This window comes from Chiloscyllium plagiosum, unplaced genomic scaffold, assembly GCF_037043375.1.
Source record: "Chiloscyllium plagiosum isolate Xiang-an unplaced genomic scaffold, Cpla_swu_hap1 HiC_scaffold_39, whole genome shotgun sequence".
NCBI classification, from domain to species: domain Eukaryota; kingdom Metazoa; phylum Chordata; class Chondrichthyes; order Orectolobiformes; family Hemiscylliidae; genus Chiloscyllium; species Chiloscyllium plagiosum.
In genome coordinates, this window is record NW_028270177.1 from 100,562,957 (window position 1) to 100,584,468 (window position 21,512).

Below are 21,512 nucleotides of genomic sequence, written 5' to 3' on the forward strand. Positions count from 1 at the left end.
AGGGGGAGGCAGAGCGTCTGCAATGGGATATAGACAGGGGGAGGGCAGAGCGTCTGCAATGGGATACAGATAGGGGGAGGGAAGAGCATCTGCAATGGGATACAGACAGGGGGAGGGAAGAGCATCTGCAATGGGATATAGACAGGGGGAGGGCAGAGTGTCTGCAATGGGAAGCTGACGGGGGAGGGCAGAGCATCTGCAATGGGATATAGACGGGGAAGGCATAGCGTCTACAGTGGAATACATACAGGGGGAGGGCAGACCGTCTGCAATGGGATACAGACGGGGGAGGGCAGATCATCTACAACATGATACAGACAGGGGGAGGGCAGAGCGTCTGCAATGGGATACAGACAGGGGGAGGGCAGAGCGTCTGCAATGGCATACAGACAGGGAAGGCATAGCATCTACAGTGGAATACAGACAGGGGAGGGCAGACCATCTACAATATGATACAGACAGGGGGAGGACAGAGCGTATGCAATGGGACACTAACAGGGGAGGGGCAAAGCTTCTGCAATAGGATACATACAGGGGGAGGGCAGAGCGTCTGCAATGGGATGCAGACAGCGGAGGGGCAGAGAATCAAGCAATGGCATACAGACAGAGGACAGTTTTGAGCAAATCTTCAGCAGAAAAAAAAGTACAACATTTCTATGATGGGAATTTTCTGTTTTGGGGAAAAAACAAAACAGCAGAAAATTATTTAAATACAAGGAGAATGCAGAACTGAGTGGTACAGAGGGATCTGTGTGTCTTCGTGCATGAATCACATCAAATTACTCTGAAGATGCAGCTGGTGATTTGGAAGTAAATGGAATTATTCTGTTTCGTGTAAGGGGTGTTGTGTTTGATCTTAGCGATGATTTTTGCATCAGTACAGGGCATTGCTGAGATCACATCTGATGTATTATGTATCGTTATAATTGCCTTAACTGATAAAAACAAAATTGCTTTCGAATTTTTTTCAAAGATTTTTCTCTTTACTTATTCTTGGGATGAAGGCATTACGTTACGAAGAAGGAACAGTTCGACCGGAGAATCAGAGATGTTTTATTGACCGTATAACATCTTGAGAAGAGTGTAGTTGGTGAATACCGGATGGATATTTCTTCTTATGTGGGAGAATAAATTTGGGGAAATAATTTAATAATAAGTCAGGTTCAAAGGAAAGGTCATTGGACCGAAAAATTGTACTCTGATTTATCTTCATATCTGATGCTAGACAGGCGGAGCTTTTCCAGCAATTTCTGTATTTGTTTAACAATAAAACTTATTCATCTTAACACAGATATTGTGAAGTCATCAAACGCTTATGTTTACATTATGCAGGTGCATATTAACACATCTTCAAAACAAGTAGGGACATTTATTGTGAATGAATTGATTCGGTGTATGACAACAGCAATAATGCACTGACCTGGAGACGAGAATGTGATGGAGTCATATAGTTCGAACAATATACAAGGAGAGCTCACTTGGTCCAGTCTGGGGCCTGATAACGTTACTGATTTAACTTACAGATAGAAAATGTAGCCTGTCTGTGAAGGAACAGCCTGTTGCTCCTTTTCTGTTTCCCTGCCGCTCAACACAGCACTGTGTGGGAGTAAAAAAAGCCTAGTCGTCTTTTCCACTCATGGAGGATACCTGATGATGATTCATTGGAATCTCCCCACTGCCTGAAGCAAAGGAATTCAGCCAAATCCAACTGTTTCAGGAAGAAATCCCATTGTCAGAAGGTTATGCGAGACGAATAACTTCAGAAGTAATGATTCAGACTCGATATGTGAGGGGATCAGACAAGAGATTCTGTGGGTGCAAATGGGAATCCAAGATGATGTATAGCTTCCTACGTTCCCGGGTCCAGAGTGTCTCAGAGCGGCTGCAGAACGTTGTCACCGGGGTGGGGGAGCAGCCAGAAGTCATTGTGCACACTGGTACAAATGACACAGGTAGAAATAATGATGAGGTCATGCAGAGTGATTATAGACAGCGAGGAAAAAGGGTAAAAGACAGGACCACGACAGTGGTAATGTCGGTTTACTTCCAGTGTTCTGTGCTCGTGAGAGTAAGAACAGGCGGACACGGCAGAGGAATGCGTGGCTAAATAATTGGTGCAGGAGGTAGGGATTCAGAGTTTTAGATCACTCGGAACTTTTGTGGGGCAGAGGTGACCTGTTCAGGAAGGACGGGTTGTACCTGAATTGGAAGGGGACTAATATCCTGGCTGGCAGGTCTGCTAGTGCTACAAGGGAGGGTATCAACTAGATTGGCTGGCGTGGGGGACGACATGGGATCCTCAACAGCAGGGTTGCAAGTGCGAGGCTGGAAGGAGATACCGTAATCACAAACAATAAAGTGCAGAGATAGCTTAGGCAGGAACACGACAGGGAGCAAGGAATGAGGTACAACAATGACTGCAGATGCTGGAAACCAGATTTTGGATCAGTGGTGCTGGAAGAGCCAGCAATTCAGGCAGCATCCGACGAGCAGCAAAATCGACGTTTCGGGCAAAAGCCCTTCATCAGGATATGCCTGTTGCATTAAATTGCATCTATCTCAATGTAAGATGGCTGACAGGTAAGGCCGATGAACTCAGTGCGTTGAGAGGTACGTGGGACTGGGATATTATAGACATTACAAAACATGGCGAAGGGAGGGACAGGACTGGCAGCTTAATGTACCGAGTTAAAGGTGCTTTATGCGAGACAGAGTTGGTGGAAGGAGGTGTGGGGGGTTTCATTTTTGATTAAGGCGAGTACCACAGCAGTAATCAGAGATAAAATAACTAATGGATCATCCAGTGAGGATTTGTGGGGGACGCTAAGAAATAAAAAGGGAATGATGATATTATTTGGGTTGTACTATAGGCCCCCTAATAGTAAACGGGAATTAGAATAATTAAAATATGTAGAGAGATTGGGGAGACTTGCAGGGCCAATGGGATTGCCATAAACGTAGATTTTAATTTTCCTAACATTGACTGAGAATTACATAGAATTAAGGACTGAGATGGGGTGTATCTATGAAGTGTGTTCAGAAACGTTTCCTCAAGCAGCATGTAGAGGGTGCAATTCGGGAAGGGGTAAAACTTGACCTACTGTAAGAAATGGAGCAGGACAGGTGACTGAGGTGACAGTGGGGGAGCACGCTGGGACCAGTGACCATAGATTTAAAATACTTATGGAGAAGGACAAAACTGGCCCGCATGTTCAAGTTCTAAATTGGGGGAAGGCGAACTTTGATGGAATTAGATAGGAGCTTGTAGGGGTTGGTTGGAGGAGTTTGTTTAGAGGTGAAGAGACCTCCGGCTAGTGGGAGGCCTTTAAAAGTGAAATGTCTACAGTTCAAGGTCTATATGTTCCTGTGAGGGTAAAAGGCAAGGTTGGCAGGAAGAGGGAACCCTGGATGTCAGGAGATATTGAGGCTTTGACAGGCAAAAAGGAGGCGTGGCTGGGGTCCATGCAGCTGGGATCAAGGGAATTCCTGGCGGTGTACAGGAAATGCAGGAGTTTACCGAAGAAGGAAATCAGAAGGGCGAAAAGGGCGCACACGATAGCATTGTCTGAGAAGATTAGGGTGAATACAAAGAGGTTCTTTAAGTATATTAAAGTTAAATGAATAACTACATGAGAATATGACCCCTCAAGGTCCAAAGTGGCATTGCATGTCGAGAATCATAGGAGATGTGTGTGATTCTCAATGAATATTTCTCCCCTCTCTTTACTGTGGAGAAATACAAGAAGGCTTGGGTGGTAAACAAAGGTCGTGGTGATATCTTGGGGTTAGTCAATATCGCAGGAGAGGACGTGTTGGATGCATTAGAATGTATGAAGGTGGATAAATCTCCTGGTCCTAAACAGATGCATCCAAGAACACTGCAAGAGGCTACAGAAGAAACTACGGGGACCTGCGTGATATTTTTGCATTATCGTTAGCCACAGGTTAAGTTATAGAATATTGAAGTGTAGCAAACGTTGTGCCATTTTTCAAGAAGGGAAGCAAAGAAAAATCTGGGAACTATAGACCGGGAAGCCTAACGTCTGTAGTAGGTAGGTTACTTGAGAAGATTCTGAGGGATAAGATATGCGCACGTTTGGAAAGACAGGGTTTGATTAGAAATGGCTTATTTTTTTCAATTTCCTACAGTATGGAAACAGGCCATTTAGCCCAACAAGGCCACACCGACCCTCTGAATAGCAACCCACCCGGTCCCATGCCCCTATCCTATATTTACCCCTAACTAATGCACATAAGGCTGTGGACAATTCACCTGACCTGTACATCTTTGGATTGTGTAAGGAAAATGAAGCTCCCAGAGGAAACCCACGCAAACACAAGGAGAATGTGCAAACTCCAAAAGAGAGTCACCCGAGGCTGAAATCAAACCCAGATCCGTGGCACTATGAGACAGCAGTGCTAATTGAGCCACCATGCCACCCTTGCTTTTTTTCAACGCAGTTCAATGACACAGTTACAAAATCTATTCTGTGTTGCTGGAAAAGCGCTGCAGGTCACGCAGCATCCAAGGAACAGGAGAATCGACGTTTCGGGCATGAGCCCTTCTTCAGGAATCATCCTGAAGCCCTTCCTGAAGAAGGGCTCATGCCCGAAACGTCGATTCTCCTGCTCCTCGGATGATGCCTGAACTGCTGCGCTTTTCCAGTAACACATTTTCGGCTCTGATTTCCAGCATCTGCAGTCCTCACTTTGTCCACAAAATCTATTCTTCCCTTCACCATTGATGCACGTTCCAACGCGACAAACCATGGATAATTTATTGCCCACTGAAAATTATTTATTATTGTTTGGTGTTATTTATTTTAATAATCAATATTAATAGTTGTTTTTAGACTGGAACGATTGCATGACTTTGTGAGTGGGAGATCATGCCTCACAAATTTACTTGAATTCTTTGATGAAGTGACCAGGAATGTTGATGAGGGCAGCGCAGTAGACATAGTCTGTATGGATTTCAGTAAGGCCTTTGACAAGATTACTCTTGATAGGGTGGTCTGGAAGGTTAGAATCGCATGGAATCCGGAGGGAGCTGACAAATTGGATAGACAATTGGCTTGATGGTAGTAAACAGAGGGTTATAGTGGAAGCATGCTCTCGGACTGGAGGCCTGTGACACATGAAATGACTCAGGGGTCAGTGCTGGACCCATTGTTGTTTATTATCTATTTCAATGATATTCTTGAGAATGTACAAGGCATGATTAGTAAATTTGAAGGTGACACTAAAATAGGTGGTATTGTGGACAGTGAGGAAGGTTATCAGAAATTGCAGCAGGATGTTGATCAACTGGAGAAGTGGGCTGACGAATATTTTTCGCAAACTTAGATCAATGTAGGAGTTTCATGGTGAATGGTAAGGCCTTAAGCAGTGTCGTTGAGCAGAGGGACCATGAAGTTCAGGTCCACCGTTCTCTGAAAGTGGAGTCACAGGTAGACATGGGCAGTGAAGAAAGCTTTTGGCTCACTGGCAGTCAACGGTCAGGACATGGAGGAGAGAAGTTGGTAAGTTATGTTGCAGTTATACAGGATGTCGGTGAGACTGCACTTGTAGTGTTATGTTCAGTTTTGGTCACGTTGCGATCAGAAGGATGTTTTTAAATTGAAATGTGTGGAGACGGAATTTACAAAGATGTTGCCAGGACTCAATAGTATGAATTATAGGAAGAGGTTAGACAAGTGAGAACTTTTGTTCTTTAGAGTGTAGGAGACTGAGGGGGATCTTATAGAAGTGTATAAGATTATGAGAGGCATGGATAATGTGAATGGACAGAAACTTTTTTCCCAGAGTTGGGGAATTGAGGACGAGAGAGCATCAATTTAAGGTGAGATGGGAAAGAATAAAAGGGAAACTGGTGGACAATGTTTTACAATGAGAGTGGTCCACTAAGGGAATGAGATGTCAGCGGAAGTGGGTGAAGCATTTATATTAACAATATTTAAACGGCATTTGGACAATTACATGGACAGGAAAGGACAACAAGTGACATGTGCTGGGAAAAGAGGTTAATGTGGATGGATATTTGTGTCAACATGGACCAGTTTGGGCCAAAGGGCCTCTCTCCATGCTGTAGGACTTGATGACTCCATAAGTAGAATAGCATATGGGTCAAACTCTCATTCTTACTTTGGTCATGAGTTCGAATAATACTTGGACAACGTTCTTTCAAGATAACTTTGCAGAGATTTTCCTTTTCAATTTGATATCGAACAGACGTGTGTGTGTGTTCTGCAGTATTTTTCAAAGGGAAATATCAATGTACGTGTTTGCAATATCCACTCGTCATTCTTCTTTCCATCATAGTTTGAGCAACTTTGCTTTGGTCATATACATGTTCTTTTAACAGATTGAAGGAATCTGTCTGACTTGTTCCTAAAACTGACCCTGAGACAGTCTGAGAACTATATCATTGGCCATATCACCAATCTAGTTATATAATTTTTTGTGGCTAGTGGACGAGTGGGACTAGAAAAGGGAACAACGATCCAAAAACACAAGAAATTATCGACTCAGTCAGCCTGAGGGATAGGATTTACATGCATTTAGAAAGACGAGGACTTATTAGGAATAGTCAACATGGCTTTGTACAATGGAAATCATGTCTCATTAATGTGATTGGTATTTTGAAAAAGTGACGAAGAAGATTGAGGAAGGCACTGTGGTATACATTGCACAGACTTCTGCAAGGCATTTAATAAGATTCCTCATCGTAGACAGAATACTAAGGTTAGGTCATATGGAATTCAGGAAAGGCTAACCAATTGTATACAAAATTGGATTGAAGGTAATGCCTTGTTTTCCAGACAGTAGGCCTGTGGGCCGGGGTGCGCTGAAAAATCAGTGCTGAGCTCAGTGCTTTTTTATCATGTATTTAAACAACTTGTATGTGATTATCGGAGGCATGGTTAGTAGGTTTACAGGCAACATAAAAACAAAAGTGGGGCAGTGGACAGTGATGATTATTTCAGAGTACAACAGCACCCTTGACAAACAAAGGGCCAAGGACTGGCAGATAGAATTTAATGAAAACATTTGTGAGTTGTGGTTCTGTTCGCCGAGCTGGAAATTTTTGTTGCAAACGTTTCATCCCCTGTCGAGGTGACATCCTCAGTGCTTGGGAGCCTCCTGTGAAGCGCTTCTGTGGCGTTTCCTCCGGCATTTATAGTGGCCTGTCCCTGCCGCTTCCAGTTGTCAGTTTCAGCTGTCCACTGTAGTGGCCGGTATATTGGGTCTAGGTCGATGTGTTTGTTGATGGAGTTTGTGGATGAGTGCCATGCTTCTAGGAATTCCCTGGCTGTTCTTTGTTTGGCTTGCCCTATAATGGTAGTGTTGTCCCAGTTGAATTCATGTTGTTTGTCGTCTGCGTGTGTGGCTATTAAGGATAGTTGGTCGTGGCGTTTCGTGGCTAGTTGATGTTCATGGTTGCGTATCGTTAGCTGTCTTCCTGTTTGTCCTATATAGTGTTTTGTGCAGTCCTTGCATGGTATTTTGTACACTACATTAGTTTTGCTCATGCTGGGTACCGGATCCTTCGTTCTGGTGAAAATCCCATGAGTATAGGAGATGGGGTAGCATATTACGCTTCTACAGGACGTTGATGAGGTCACGTTAAGAATACTGCGTACAATTCAGTTGGCACTGCTAAAGGATGGATGTTGCTAAGCTTGAGAGAATGCAGAAAAAAATTACAAGGATTTTGTGGAACCTGAGGAATTGAGCTGCAGGAGAGGATGAACAGGTTGAGGCCTTTCCCCCTGGACTGTTGGAGTCTCAATATTGACATGACAGAAGCTTATAAAATCCTGACGGCCATGAATAGTCTCAATGACCAACATCTATTTTCCCAGTGTAGGGACTTCCAGAACTAGACGTCTTAGGTTGAAGATGACAGGGGAAAGATTTAGACGGAACCTGAGGGGAAACGTTTTCATGCAGAAACTAGTGTGTGCACTGGCGGGTACAATTACATAGTTACCATATATCTGGATAGATATATAAATAGAAATGGTTCAGAGGGATATGGACCAAATGCTGGCATTGGGTTTAGGTTAGGTTAGGATGCCTGATCGGCATGGAGAATTTGGACAAAAGGATGTGTTTCCATGCTGTATGACTCTCCTATTCTATCACAGGGATGAGGAAAAATGCTAAAAGGGCTTTTGAATGGGAATTCTCTTCCCCAGAAGTTTGTGGTGCCTCTCTGATTGCAAGTATTCACAGCTGAGTTAGTTAAAGATTTCACAGAGACTGCGTCATGGTTAATGGGATACAGACAAGAAAGTGGGGCTGAAACCAAACCTGATCAGCCACAATCTTAGTGTCTGGTGGAGAAGACTCAAAGTATCTCAGGACCCACTCCTACTCGTCAGTCCCCTGTTTCTGTGTTCCATTCAGACCCTCAAACCTGCTGCATCTGAGCAGTTGGAGGCCACTTACTGCTATCACCTGGTGCACAGAAACAGAGGAGAACATTCACTCCCTCATGACTGTCACACACGGTTTGGGAGATTTGGAAAATGTAATTGGAAAACCCAGGCTGGATATGAAAGAGGTCCGTCATTTCTCTTTACAGAGCTTCCCTCTCTGCAACTTGTGCTCCATTTGTTGGTAGACCCAGATTCACTGTGAATACAGCCCCCATACATCACCCAGAGATGGCTCACAAAGTCCTCTGGGCTCCTTGACTGCAACATTCCTTAACAGACCTTCCAGGTACTTTCCTGTAAATAATCTAATCTAATCTAATCTAATCTAATCTATTCTAACCTAATCAAATTTTCCAATAACAGAATGTGAGAATATCAGGAACAAAGGCAGGTCGTTCACCTCCCAAGCCTGCCTTGCCTTTCACTAAGATCATGGCTTCATAGCCCTCACCTCTCTGATACGTCAAAATCCGTCTCCAACCTCTATGAGCACTTCCATAGAACACAGAACAAAGAACAGTAGAGCACAGTACAGGACATTCGAATCTCGATGCTGTACCACCCGTTTATCCTAGTCTATGATCAGACTATCCTACATGCTTCCGTTCACGTTCTTCCATATGCCTATCCAAGAATCTCTTCAGTTTCCCTCACGTAATTGACTCTACTTCCACTGTTGGCAGTGCATTCCACACACCCACCACTCTCTGTCTAAAGAACCTACCTCGGATATCTCCCTTAAACCTTCCTTCAATTACCTTAAAATTATGACCCCTTGTGATAGATATTTCTGCCCTAGGAAACAGTCGTTAGCTATTCACTCTGTCTATGTCTCTCATCATCTTGCACACATCTATCAAGTCACCTGTCATCTTTCTTCTTTCCAATGAGAAATCCCTTGCTCCCTCAAGCTTCCTTCATGAAACTTGCCCTCCAGTCCAGGCAGCATCTTGGTAAATTTCCGCTCTAAAGCTTCCACATCCTTCCTATAATGGGGTGACCAGAACTGAACACAATATTCCAAATGTGGTCTATCCATGGCTCTATAGTGCTTCAGCCTAACCTCACGGCTCTTAATCTCAATCCACCTGCTAATGAAAGCCAACACACCATATGCCTTCTTAACCACATCATCAACTTGGGGAGCATATTTGAGGGATCTGTGGACACGGACCTCGAGGTCGCTCTGTTCCTCCACACTGCCAAGAATCCTGTCTTTAACCATGTATTCTGCATTCACATTCGAGCTTGCAAAGGGATTCACTTCACACTTTTCCAGTTTGAACTCCATCTGCCACTTCTCAGCCCAGTTCTGCATCCTGTCAATGTCCCGTTGCAACCTACAAAATCCCTCCACATTCTGTACCACTCCAACAACCTTTGTGTCATTGGCAAACGTGGTAACCCACTATTCCACACCCCCATCCAAGTCATTTATAGAAATAAAAAAGAGTAGGGTTTCCAGAGCCGCTCCCTGCAGAACATCACTGGTCACTTTCAGTGATCTAGCTCCCCTAACTCTGTGTAAGAGAATTCCTGACATTCACTACCCTTTGTTTGAAGAAAACATTTTCTGCTTCTACATCATGACCTATTGATATGAACAAAAGATGGACACAGGGGCTCAGGTAAGAGAGACTGATCCTGAACTCAAGGCAGTATTTGACTGAGGATGAGGTCAAGGAGCCTGAGGAAAATCACACTTAATGAGAATCGATTGTGACCTCGCCACTGTTTGGAGCCATTCACGGCATAAGGGAAGATGATTACCATTGGTCGGCATCTATCATCTCGGCCATGGGGCATCTCTACAGGAGATCCTCAAGATAGCTCCCTCAGCCCAGGCATCTTCTGTTTGTCTGCGGGGAATCCTGCAGTTTGGAAGGAGGCCTTTCAGCCCATTGAGTCAAAACTTAGCAGAAGTGGGGATATTCACTGAAGTTTACATAATGTTTAAAACAAGTTGTCCCTCTTCAGCTCTTGAAGCAGTCTGTGTCCATGTACAACTAGACCTGGACTACATTCAAGATTGTGCTGTTAAAATCTGGGTAACATTCATGTTACAGCACTGTACATTTCTACAGTAAAACGAGGAGGACATTGAGCACTTCACTCTGGTTTCACAAGAATATGAGGAAGCCATTCAGCCCACCAAAACTACTGAGCAAAAAGGCGGATAGCACATCCAGTCCCTCCTGCCTATAAAACAGGAAGATAAGGGATCTGCTCACTCCCATACACACTTACACAGGATCAGTAAGAGAAAATTTCACTCCCGGTGTCATTAAAAAGGAACAGGAAGAGGTCATTCAGCTTCTCAAGCCACTAACACAGGAACAGGAAAGGGTCAGAGATGTTTTAACGCTTCAAACAAAAGGAGCAGGGGCAGCACAGATATATTGCTCCAAATTGATCCACGTGACATAATTACTGATAGTACATAAGTATTACATCAACATGGTTTTCTGGCATTCGAAATGAAGCCAACCTTTTTAAAGTATTTTCCAAATAATTGTTTTCAATCTCTAAGAAGGCAGAACCATGGTCTCCATGGAGGTCAGAAGCTGGTGTGGAATGACTAACTCTTTCAAAATGAAGTCATCGTTGCTGCTGACAGGATTGTGCACAAAGTGACATTCAATGCAGTGTCGAACACTAACTGTGCATTCAAGTGTCCCGAGTTCATTCAGAGCCTGTAGCTCTCTGTCAATCGAAATGGGGGCTCTGCAGATGCATGTAAACTATCGGGAATCCATCATCCAATGGAAAGTATGGAATTTTCACACTATTCAGCTGTTTGGGACATAATGAATGTCAGTCCAAGATCATCAAGTTCAGCTTCTTATTTTCTCAGAGCCCTGCACATTACACACATAGTCACTGCACTCACTCCGCGTGGTACCATCATGCCAGGGTTTAGTCTGGTAAAACCCCTTTGTGCTGTCTCCGTGACAAAGAGATCATTATCTATAAAGCAAACCAAACAAATACTCTCTCAACAAAACACGACCAATGGGAAATAGGTTCTAACTCTGGTGCTTCAATCATTTTGCATGAAGAGCCACATATCACTTACTTCCTGCCCCATAAGAATTCTGCTTGCGAATTATGACCAAGGACATCCAGGTACTTTTCAACAATAGCTCTTCCCAATCTCTCACCATTTAATAAATATAAGTATACATGATGATATTTGTTGTTCACATCCGAAACATTTTTATACCTTGTGAACATCTATTGCCCAAACACTGATCCTGCTGCCACCCATCAATCCTTCAGTCCAGAGAAAAAAAACAGCATTATTCTCGTATCTACATTACCAATGTTTAATCCATATGGTATATATTCCACCCCTACATTCCCATGGACTCTCACATTCCCCACTCACCTGTATTCAATCAGGTCAAGCGTCTTCTAAAACTCAAATAGTCATCTCCCATTGGTTCTCAATTGTCGAAGGCACAATGCACAATCTCCACAAAAAGGTTTATCGACGACCATTTCCCTTTCCTGAATCTAGGCCGATTCTACAAAATCATATCATTATTTTCCAAGTGTCTAGTTGTCACGTTCCTTATAAAAGGTTCCAATGATTTTTTTTTCTCACAGCTGACATCAAGCGATTTAGTTTTATGTTTTCCCTCTTCGTCCTGTTTTAAATATTTATGTTTCCAATAGCTGCTTTTCAGTCAGCAGGATCCTTTCCAGAATCTAACCAGCTTTGAAGAATAATAATTTTTTTTTCACTAGCTCTGTTTTCATCTCCTCAATACTCTGGGATGTAACTCATCAGATGCAGCAACTTATGAAACTTCAGTTCAATTAGATTTCCAAAAGAATAACCTGCATTAATTCTAAGTTCCTGCATTTCCTCATTTTCACCAGTCCCACTTCTGTCTAGTATATCTGGAAGTTGGTTTCTGTACCTTCTCCTATGGAGATGGAACCAATGCATTCCTCTCAGCAGGCGGGTGGCTTGTGTCAGCTCGTCATACATCGGAGGACAACACTTCAGAGATGGTGAATACATTACCCACTCCTGCCTGGAAAGTTCCAGAATTAAAACAGCTAAATTCATGGTGAAAGAAAGCACAGTCCTTTCCCTGGTGTGAGGCTACAGGTTATACTGAAGGAGGGACACAGCTCAGTGAGCACCTCATTTTTGAAACAAGCTGGTTTCACACATTACACCTGAATGGGTCCAGCTTAGACAAATCTTCCTGGAAATCCCAGGAAGGAAAGTGCAGTGCTTTGCTCCTCCTTGTTTCCAGAGCTTCCCTTCTGTGTAGTCTTCGCTCCATTTGTTTACCATGGACCCAGACACGCTGTAAATGCAGTATCCAGAGTGCGGTCACCAGACCCTCGGTTCTCCCAGAATGAACTCAGCAGCTGACAAAACAAACCTGAGAACACCATTCACAGAAACTCCACGGACTTTCTAATGACAGCAGCAAGTCAATGCCGCACACACATAGTGCACCCATTCAGTGTTGAAAATGCCTCCCTCTCCTTAGTTTCTCTTCCTGGTTGAGAAAGCCGTTGCAACTCTGTAAAGCCCCACAGTAACAGTTCCTCTCTCCAAAGAAGCAGCTGACTCTGTAACATTTCCTTCTTCTGTATCTCAGCAACTGTAAGGGCAGCACCAGTATTGCCAATGGAATAGATCATCACACTCAGAGAAGAGAGACAGAGGGAACATAACTCACTTTAATCAGGGACATACCTAAATGTACATGATATTTGGGAATATGGGAAAGACAGGAATGTTTGAATAACTTGTCATTCAATTTTCCTCCCAGACCATCATCAGCAATCCTTTTGTTTTCTTTTCCTTTCTCTCTCTCTCTCTGGACATTGGCGAATTTTATTTCAGATCTCCATTATTCACAGTTCCTTGGTTTATTTCACCTTTAATGTTGTTGTTTCATGGTAGGTCAGCATCTCTGGCAATGGGCAGCATGTGTTGCCCATCCAAATTGCCCTTGACTGTGAGGCCATTTGTCAAGATAACATGGAGCCAACTATTTTATTGTGGAACTGAAGTCGCCCTTAGTCCAGACCAGGCAATAATATTAAGCATCTTTACCAAAGGCTATCAATGAAATATTAAAAGAAATCCTGATTGTTTATTTTTTCCATCAGTGAAATTTCATTCCAAGTTTTGTCATTCGACTTTAAGTTCAGTCATCGGCTATGGTAGGATTTCAAACAAAGCCTTTAGAGTCATCACCTTTGCCTCTGAATTACACGTGCAATGACATTATGACTCTCATACAGAGTACCTGTTGTGAATTACCTGTAGTGACGGCAACAAGTTTGTGGTCAAAATATTTGTCACGGGTAGCGGGGTCAGAATACAACGGGAGCCATAAATTCTGAAGTTAATAAAGGACGACACGGTGGCACAGTGGTCAGCACTGCTGCATCACAGCGCCAGAGACCCGGGTTCCATTCCCGACTCAGGCGACTGACTGTGTGGAGTTTGCACGTTCTCCCTGTGTCTGCGTGGGGTTCCACCGGGTGCTCCGGTTTCCACCCACAGTCCAAAGATGTGAAGGTCAGGTGAATTGGCCATGCTAAATTGCCCGCAGTGTTAGGTAAGGCGTAAATGTATGTGTGGGTTGCGCTTCGGCGAGGCGGTGTGGACTTGTTGGGCCGAAGGGCCTATTTCCACACTGTAAGTAATCTAATCTAAAAGGGCCAGATGATGCTTAATTCAGCAACAGCATTGAGGCAGAAGTCGAGACTAGAGATATTATCGAGGTGGGTGTGGGCAGACTCGATGACAGAAAGAATACCGAGACATAAAACAGTTCAGGGCAAAGGTCAGGTTGAGGTTGTGAACAGTCATGTTCCTTCTGAGATGTTTATGAGTGAAGGGTCTGAAATTACTTTAAAGGAAATGGAGTTTGTGAATGAAACTGAATAAAATACTCGACGTCTTTGCGAAATATAAATAACAGAATTATCAATGATTTTCACCATAGTTTATAGAATTGACAGGGATAGACTTACCAGGAACACCAATAATAACGAGTATGGGATAGTAACCAGCTTGAATAATCCTCAGTACGGCTTCGATCCGCAACTGTAACCATGGCCAATCCTGAGAAAGCCAGTAAAGACCCAAAGATAGACTCCTGTTCATTGTAGTAACTTTCGAATCTAATATTCTCAAATTCGGATCCATTGCTGGAACATTTCAGTCTATTGTTCTGATTCACTTCCTCTCCCTCTCTCTGGAGCTGCTATCCCTATCGTGTTGAGGATCACGCTGCCCCCGATACTACGGGGCAACAGGGTCAAAGATGCCCCTTAATTACGGAAGAGGGAAACTCTCCAGTGACACAGTTAGGGTCCATGGAGACTGATATCAATCATAGTCACTGAACAAACAGCTCCAGTTAACCCATTTCACTGTATCCTGTATAGATCACAATAATGCTTAGTCTGGGTGGGGTATTGACATCGCTGACTATTGGGTGAATGGCACATCTCCAATTCTAAAGTTCGAGGTGACGGAGAGAGATGATGCTTTCTCTTCACAAGCTCGATGATTCTACTGTGTTTTGGCAGGGTAGGAATTTCTGGGTTCCCGAGACTGTCTATGACTGATCACCAGGCCTGCTGCATGCTTTCGTTTTATTTATTTATGTTTAACTTTGACATTTATCTTACCATCATTTAACGGTTTCGGTGGGGTTCGGCATTTTTGAGAGGCTCCTGCAGTGCCATAAACGGGGTAGATACACTTCATTCCTTGTGGTCCTTGAAGCTGCAGCCTGGTCCTGTGGAGTGATGGCCAAGCTCTCATAGAAGCAGGAATCTTAGTTTTACATTTTGCCAGTTATTGGTAGGGTCTCAGCAGGGTTGGAAGGCAGGAAATCTCTCCCGGCTGCTGCCCTCTCTCTCTGCGATTTCTCTCAGAATTGTCTTTTGATGTTCTTTCCTCCTGGATTGGAGAAATGCATGTGAGACAATCTGTTTCCTGAATTTGTTTTGTGAAACGTGGGTGTTTATAGGATGTTGCCATTTTGGAGTAGTTACTGTATAGTAGTTAAATAGTCTATTATTCTGTTATGTTTTCCAATAGAATTAAGTTATTACAAGTTGCTCTTGTTTTTGTTGTATTTTATCGACGGTGTTTGAATATATTGTATTTTGCTGAATGTTGAATATTTTGACCAAGCGAATTGCATCTAAAACAGAGCACCTCATACTTACCTTCAAAATAAGAAAACTTTCGGGTTTTGATAAGATTACATTCCAGCGTGGAAACAGGCCCTTCGGCCCAACAAGTCCACACCGACCCGCCGAAGCGCAACCCACCCATGCCCCTACATTTACCCCTTACCTAACACTACGGGCAATTTAGCATGGCCAATTCACCTGACCTGCACATCTTTGCACTGTGGGAGGAAACCGGAGCACCCGGAGGAAACTCAAGCAGACACGGGGAGAACGTGCAAACTCCACACACAGTCGCCTGAGGCGGAAATGGAGCCCGGATCTCAGGCGCTGTGAGGCAGCAGTGCTAACCACTGTGCCACCGTGCCGTGGGTTGACACGACCTTCATCATATATTTTCAGGTTCGTCTGCTCATGTGCATCGCAAGAAGGACAGATAATCATGTTTTAATTGGTTAATTACTTAATGGACAACATGTTGCAGAAATACGGGGTTTAACAGCGGACTGCGCCGAGCTGGAGGAGTGATAGCTCGATAAGGAATTATACCGGATACTCAATCCACTTCACAGATCCAGCCCAGACACGTATAAACCTAGATGAGATACCTGCTCAGCACGGAGCACTGTGCAGACCAGGCTCAGTTCAACACAGAAATCTGTCCAGGATGGAGCATTGTACAGACCCGGCTCAGGACAACCCAGCAATTTGTCTAGGATGGAGCACTGTGCAGACCAGGCTCAGGACAACTCAGCAATCTTCCAGGATGGAGCACTGTGCAGACGAGGCCCAGTACAACCCAGCAATCTCTCCAGGATGGAATACTGTGTAAGTCTCACCAGGCCACTGGCTATCTGTCCAACATGGAGACCAGCACAGACACACCGGGGCATTGATTCAGTAACCCAGATGAAACGGTCGGTCCAGCATGGGGTGATATGCAGCCCACACTAGTGTCTTGCTTTATAAACAGGTTTCTGTTCAGTTTGGGTAGCTGTACAGTGACAAGCAGTGAATTGGTCTGTAAACCGGGAGCAGTTACCCTCCCAACATGTAGAGCTGTGCACACCACCCCAGTGCATTGTTCAATAACACTGTGTTAGATCACTGCCCAGCGTGGGGAAATTTGCAGCACATACTGGAAGTGAAAGGATGTGCACCTCCCATCCATTTACAGCTCCACATCTCCATTGTGCCATGACAACGGGTGCTGTGGGTATGAAAATCACTGCCAGAGAGAGATGGTGGGGATATCAGTTTAAATAACAACAAAGAAAAGAATTTTGGGAAAAAGAGAGAGGGAGATTGAGAGAATATTTTATTGAGAATCACACGTTTCAGCATGCTGATATGAAGTTATTTCGACAGTACCCTGCAACATGAGCCAGTATTCCCAGAATTGATGGGTGAACCGGATATTGGTGTGAGTTCAGATGATGGACAGTTTTGAATGAGCATTTGTTCTGCAGCTCTGTAACTGAAAGTGGGCACAGCAGAGTCTATGACTCATTGGGCTGAATATAACAATAATTTATCTTTGTGTGATTTTCACTAAGTGTGACAGATGGGTTGTCTGCAAGAGGCTGAGCTAGTTTCCTGGTACTATCATATCGAACTCACCTCATTAACTATCCAGCCACCCCATGCTGTCCCTGTCATTCAATGTCAGCCCGATCCCACCTATCATGGCTGGAGTTCCTCACCACCACCCGGATGCCCCGACAGTCCGTGATCCCTGGCACTGGTGCCATCTTTAAAAGCTAATGGGCTCACGATTGAGCTCTCTCCGTTTGGAGCTACCCTGCACAGTTTACCCTGATCATGGCAGATATGGGTCAATTACACCACAGTTTGTTGACAGGGGTATGGAGGTCCTGGTGGAAGTGCTAGTACAGAGGGGGACCATTTTCTTCCCAGAGGGAGCCACGCCACAAGACCCACCAAGCATGGCCTGAGCTCACCAACCAGCTCAGTGCAGTATCTGTGGTCTGAAGAAATGTTCAGCAATACAGGACAAGCTTCAATAACTTTCCCCACTCTGTCAGGATAAGGGCACCGGATTATCCCTGCTCCCTCACACTTTCTGTATATTGATTTTAGCACCGACACCCGAACACGATTCATGGTCCACAACTCTCATTACTGCATGCAAAGCCTTCTCTCTCTCTCTCTCTCTCGCCTTTGCAATACTCCCATGAGTTGATAGAATATTCTGAAGAATGCTGATTTTGGAATGTTCAAGTCAGTGTTCCAAATAATTCCCATTTTCAGAAAAATGTCAATGTCCCAGGATGTAACACAGTAGAGAAAGACACAAAGTTGTACAGTTTTCAAATCGCATGCAATTCAAATCCACCATGAGGCCATTCAGCCTTTCAAACGTATTCTAGCATTTAAGAAGATTGTGGCTGATCTGATGATTTTCTCAGTTCCATGTTACATGAACTTTCAGTCATTCAACTCCCTGGGTTCCTGTCACTGAGCAGACAACACTCAGGCACTTTTACCCCGGTTTTCTTCAAGCGCCTGCTCGAGGGCATTCCCCAAGGGGACGCACTCTCCCAACAATATATTCCATCAGCTTTCTCCATCTATGTAATGGTAAGCACATTTTACACAGACTAATCAAAAGTCTACACTCATTTTATGGTTATCGATATCCAATCACAATTAGTAATTCTGGTTATTTCGTTTGTCTCACCTTATGGTATTCAGCCAAAGACGTCTTTGAAATACTTGTCTCATCAAAAAATACAATTTCTAGCAGAGAACGTTTTTACCCTCAGTCGTTATTTTGACCGTTATCTGAATTGTACCTTTTTCCTTGTTATGAAAGTTTCTCTTACCCTTTGCCTGTGACTGTTTCTGTCTGTAACAGTTACACTGTCTCCCACTCAGTTGGCTGGACGGCTGGTTTGCGATGAAGATGGAGGCCAACAGCGCCGGTTCAATTCACCACACTGACAGAGGTTACCAGGATGGGGACGCTGTCTCACCCTTAACCCATCACCCGAGGTGTGGTGACCCTCAGCTTAAACGACCATAAGTGGTCTCTCTCTAAGGACAGAGCAGTTCTATGGTCCTTTGGAACTCTGTTCTATCACTGTTAGCATTTTAAAATGTTTTCTAGATTACCATTTCTTTTGCTGGATGTTCTGAAGCAGTATCATTTTGTACCACTGTCAACATTTCCCCATGCTGCACATTCCAGCAAATTCCCTGATAATCCTTGACTACATTGTTACTTATGAATCTTTTGTCTATGCCTCAAAAATATTCAATATCCCTGCCTCCAATTATCCACGGGGAAGAGAGTTCCAAAAACTCATAGCACTGAGAAAACAAAAAAAAAGCCTCACCTTCCTTGAGATTGGATATAATTACATTGGAAGCAGTTCATAGATGTTTCACTTCATGTATTCCAGGGATGAAGGGCTTATATTATGGTTACTCATAGAAAGAGAGGTGATCTCACTGAAACATACAAGATCTTCAGCAGAGTGTATCAGGTAGATATCCACTGGGTATTTGTATAGTCCAAACTTCTTGATATTGTTATAGAACCTCAACCGTGTGGAGGCAGGGCATTCTGCCCATCATATCCACACTGACCCAGCGAACAGAATCCCAACCAGACTTGCCCCCCATCCTATCCATGTAACCCTGCATTTCGCATGACTAACTCCCCTAACATACACATCCCTGGGCACTATGGGCAAATTAGCATGGCCAATCCACTCTAGGCTGCACATTTTTGGACTGTGGAAGGAAACTGGAACACTGGGAGGAAACCCACACAGACACAGGGAGAATTTTCAAGCTCCACATACAGGACCCCCGAGGTTGGAATTGAACCCAGCTCCTTGGTGATGTGAGGCAGCAGTGCGAAACACAGATCCACCATGCTCCTCCGTTAGTTATATTAGTTACTTGCGTCTGACTCAAGAAATCTGCTTGACTTGTTCTTATCACTGAACCAGACCCAGTCTAAGAATTTTATCATCGGCCATATCACCAACCTGGTCACATTTAAAATGTGATGTGAGTAGTGAAGGAGTGGGACTAGAAAAGGAAACAGTGCCAACGTCCAACCCCAGTCAGAACCGGAGTGTGGAGAAATTCAAAAAGTGGGAATTTATTCACATAGGAATTCTCCTTCCCAGAAGTATGGGATGGCTGAAGCGTTACATTATATCGAGGCTGGCTTCATCTGATTTTCCATAGAAAGTTGAATCAGGGATAATGGTGCTTGGAGAGAAAAGTGCAGCTGGGACCACAATGAGATGAGCCACGACCTTATCAACTGGTGGAGTCGTGTCAAAGGGCCGAATGTCCCACTCGTGTCCCTCAGCCTTATGTTCTGATGTTCCATTCAGCCCTTCGGACCTGCAATACAGGGGCAGATCGAGGCCAGCCCAATGGTTAGGTATAGTTTGGGAAATGTAATTGGAAAATCCAGGCTAGCCAGGAATTGACCCGCACCCCAATCCCTCTTTTCAGGCTTCCCATCTCTGTAACTTCTGCTCCAGATGTGGGTCATGTTACAGATCCAGATTCGCTGTGAATACAGCCCTGCACCTGCATTCAGCGTTAGGTCAAAGAAATCCTCTGCTCTCCCTTAATGCAACATTGTATAACACAATTTTCAGGAAAATAACCAGTTACTTTCCAGAAGAATAACATCAGAAATAAGAAATAGAAACAGGAGCCGGCTGTTCGGCCCCTCAAACCTGCACTGTATTTAATAAGAACATGGATGATCTACTTCAGGGCTCAACTCCACTTTCCTGCTAACCTTTTGTATCCCTCAACTCGCTGATATGACAAAACCCAATCCAGCCAGTCTGTAAAAACATTCAGTGACGCAGTCTCCACAACCTCTGGGTTAGGGAATTCCAGACGTTCACTACCTTCTGAAATAAGATGTTTCTTTGCATCTCAGTTTGAAATCGACGTCCCTTATTCTGTATCTACAACCCTGAGTTCGACTCTCTGCCCTGGAATTGATCCACATTCTCGAAGGTTACCTTGTCAAGCCCCCTCTGCATCTTGTCCATTTCAGTAATATCATCCACGTTCATTTCAACTACAATGAATAAACGCCTCACCATTTTAGATGTACTCAATAATTCAACCCTTTCCTTCCAGGAACCCACCTCATGAACCATCCTAGTTACTTGCTGCATCGGCATGCTGACGTTATGTTTCAGACACAAAAACAATCCCATCCCTTTGCACTGTTCCTTTTGTGGGTGTCCTCTCCATTAAGTAACAGCCTGCCTTTTGGTTCTCAGTGTCATCCTCAAACTCGGATATATTTTGCACTCAGCTCCGGCTTTCAGTATAGATTGCAATTAAATCTTGCATTGGACTGATATTTGTGATACTCCAGCAGATATATTTCATCAGGAAGATCCATTAACCTTGACAGTCCGATTTCTATGTGTTAGCCAACCGTCATCCCATGCTAATACACTAGATGTCAAATTATGAGCTTCTGTCTTGTGTAACAAGTTTTACTTCGTGAAACCTTATGAAACATCTCGAGAAAGCCTCGTGTCTACCAGATCCCCTTGATCATGTCCGCTTGTTACATTCTCAGGGATCTCCAGAAAAAAACTTTGCGTGATTTAACAGGCAAAATGTAGATCGCCTTTCACAAAACCATGTTGACTTTGCATGAAGCTTTTCTAAATGCCCTGCAATTCCTTCCTTAATAATAGAATCTAGCAGATTCCCTACAATGATGTTGAGGCTAAATGGTTACTGCTTTCAGTCTCGCTGTTTTATTGAAAACAAGCGTTACATTGAAGGGTCTCCAGTTTCACTGGAACTTTCCTACAATCCAAAGAGTTATGAAATAATTCTCACAGTAACACC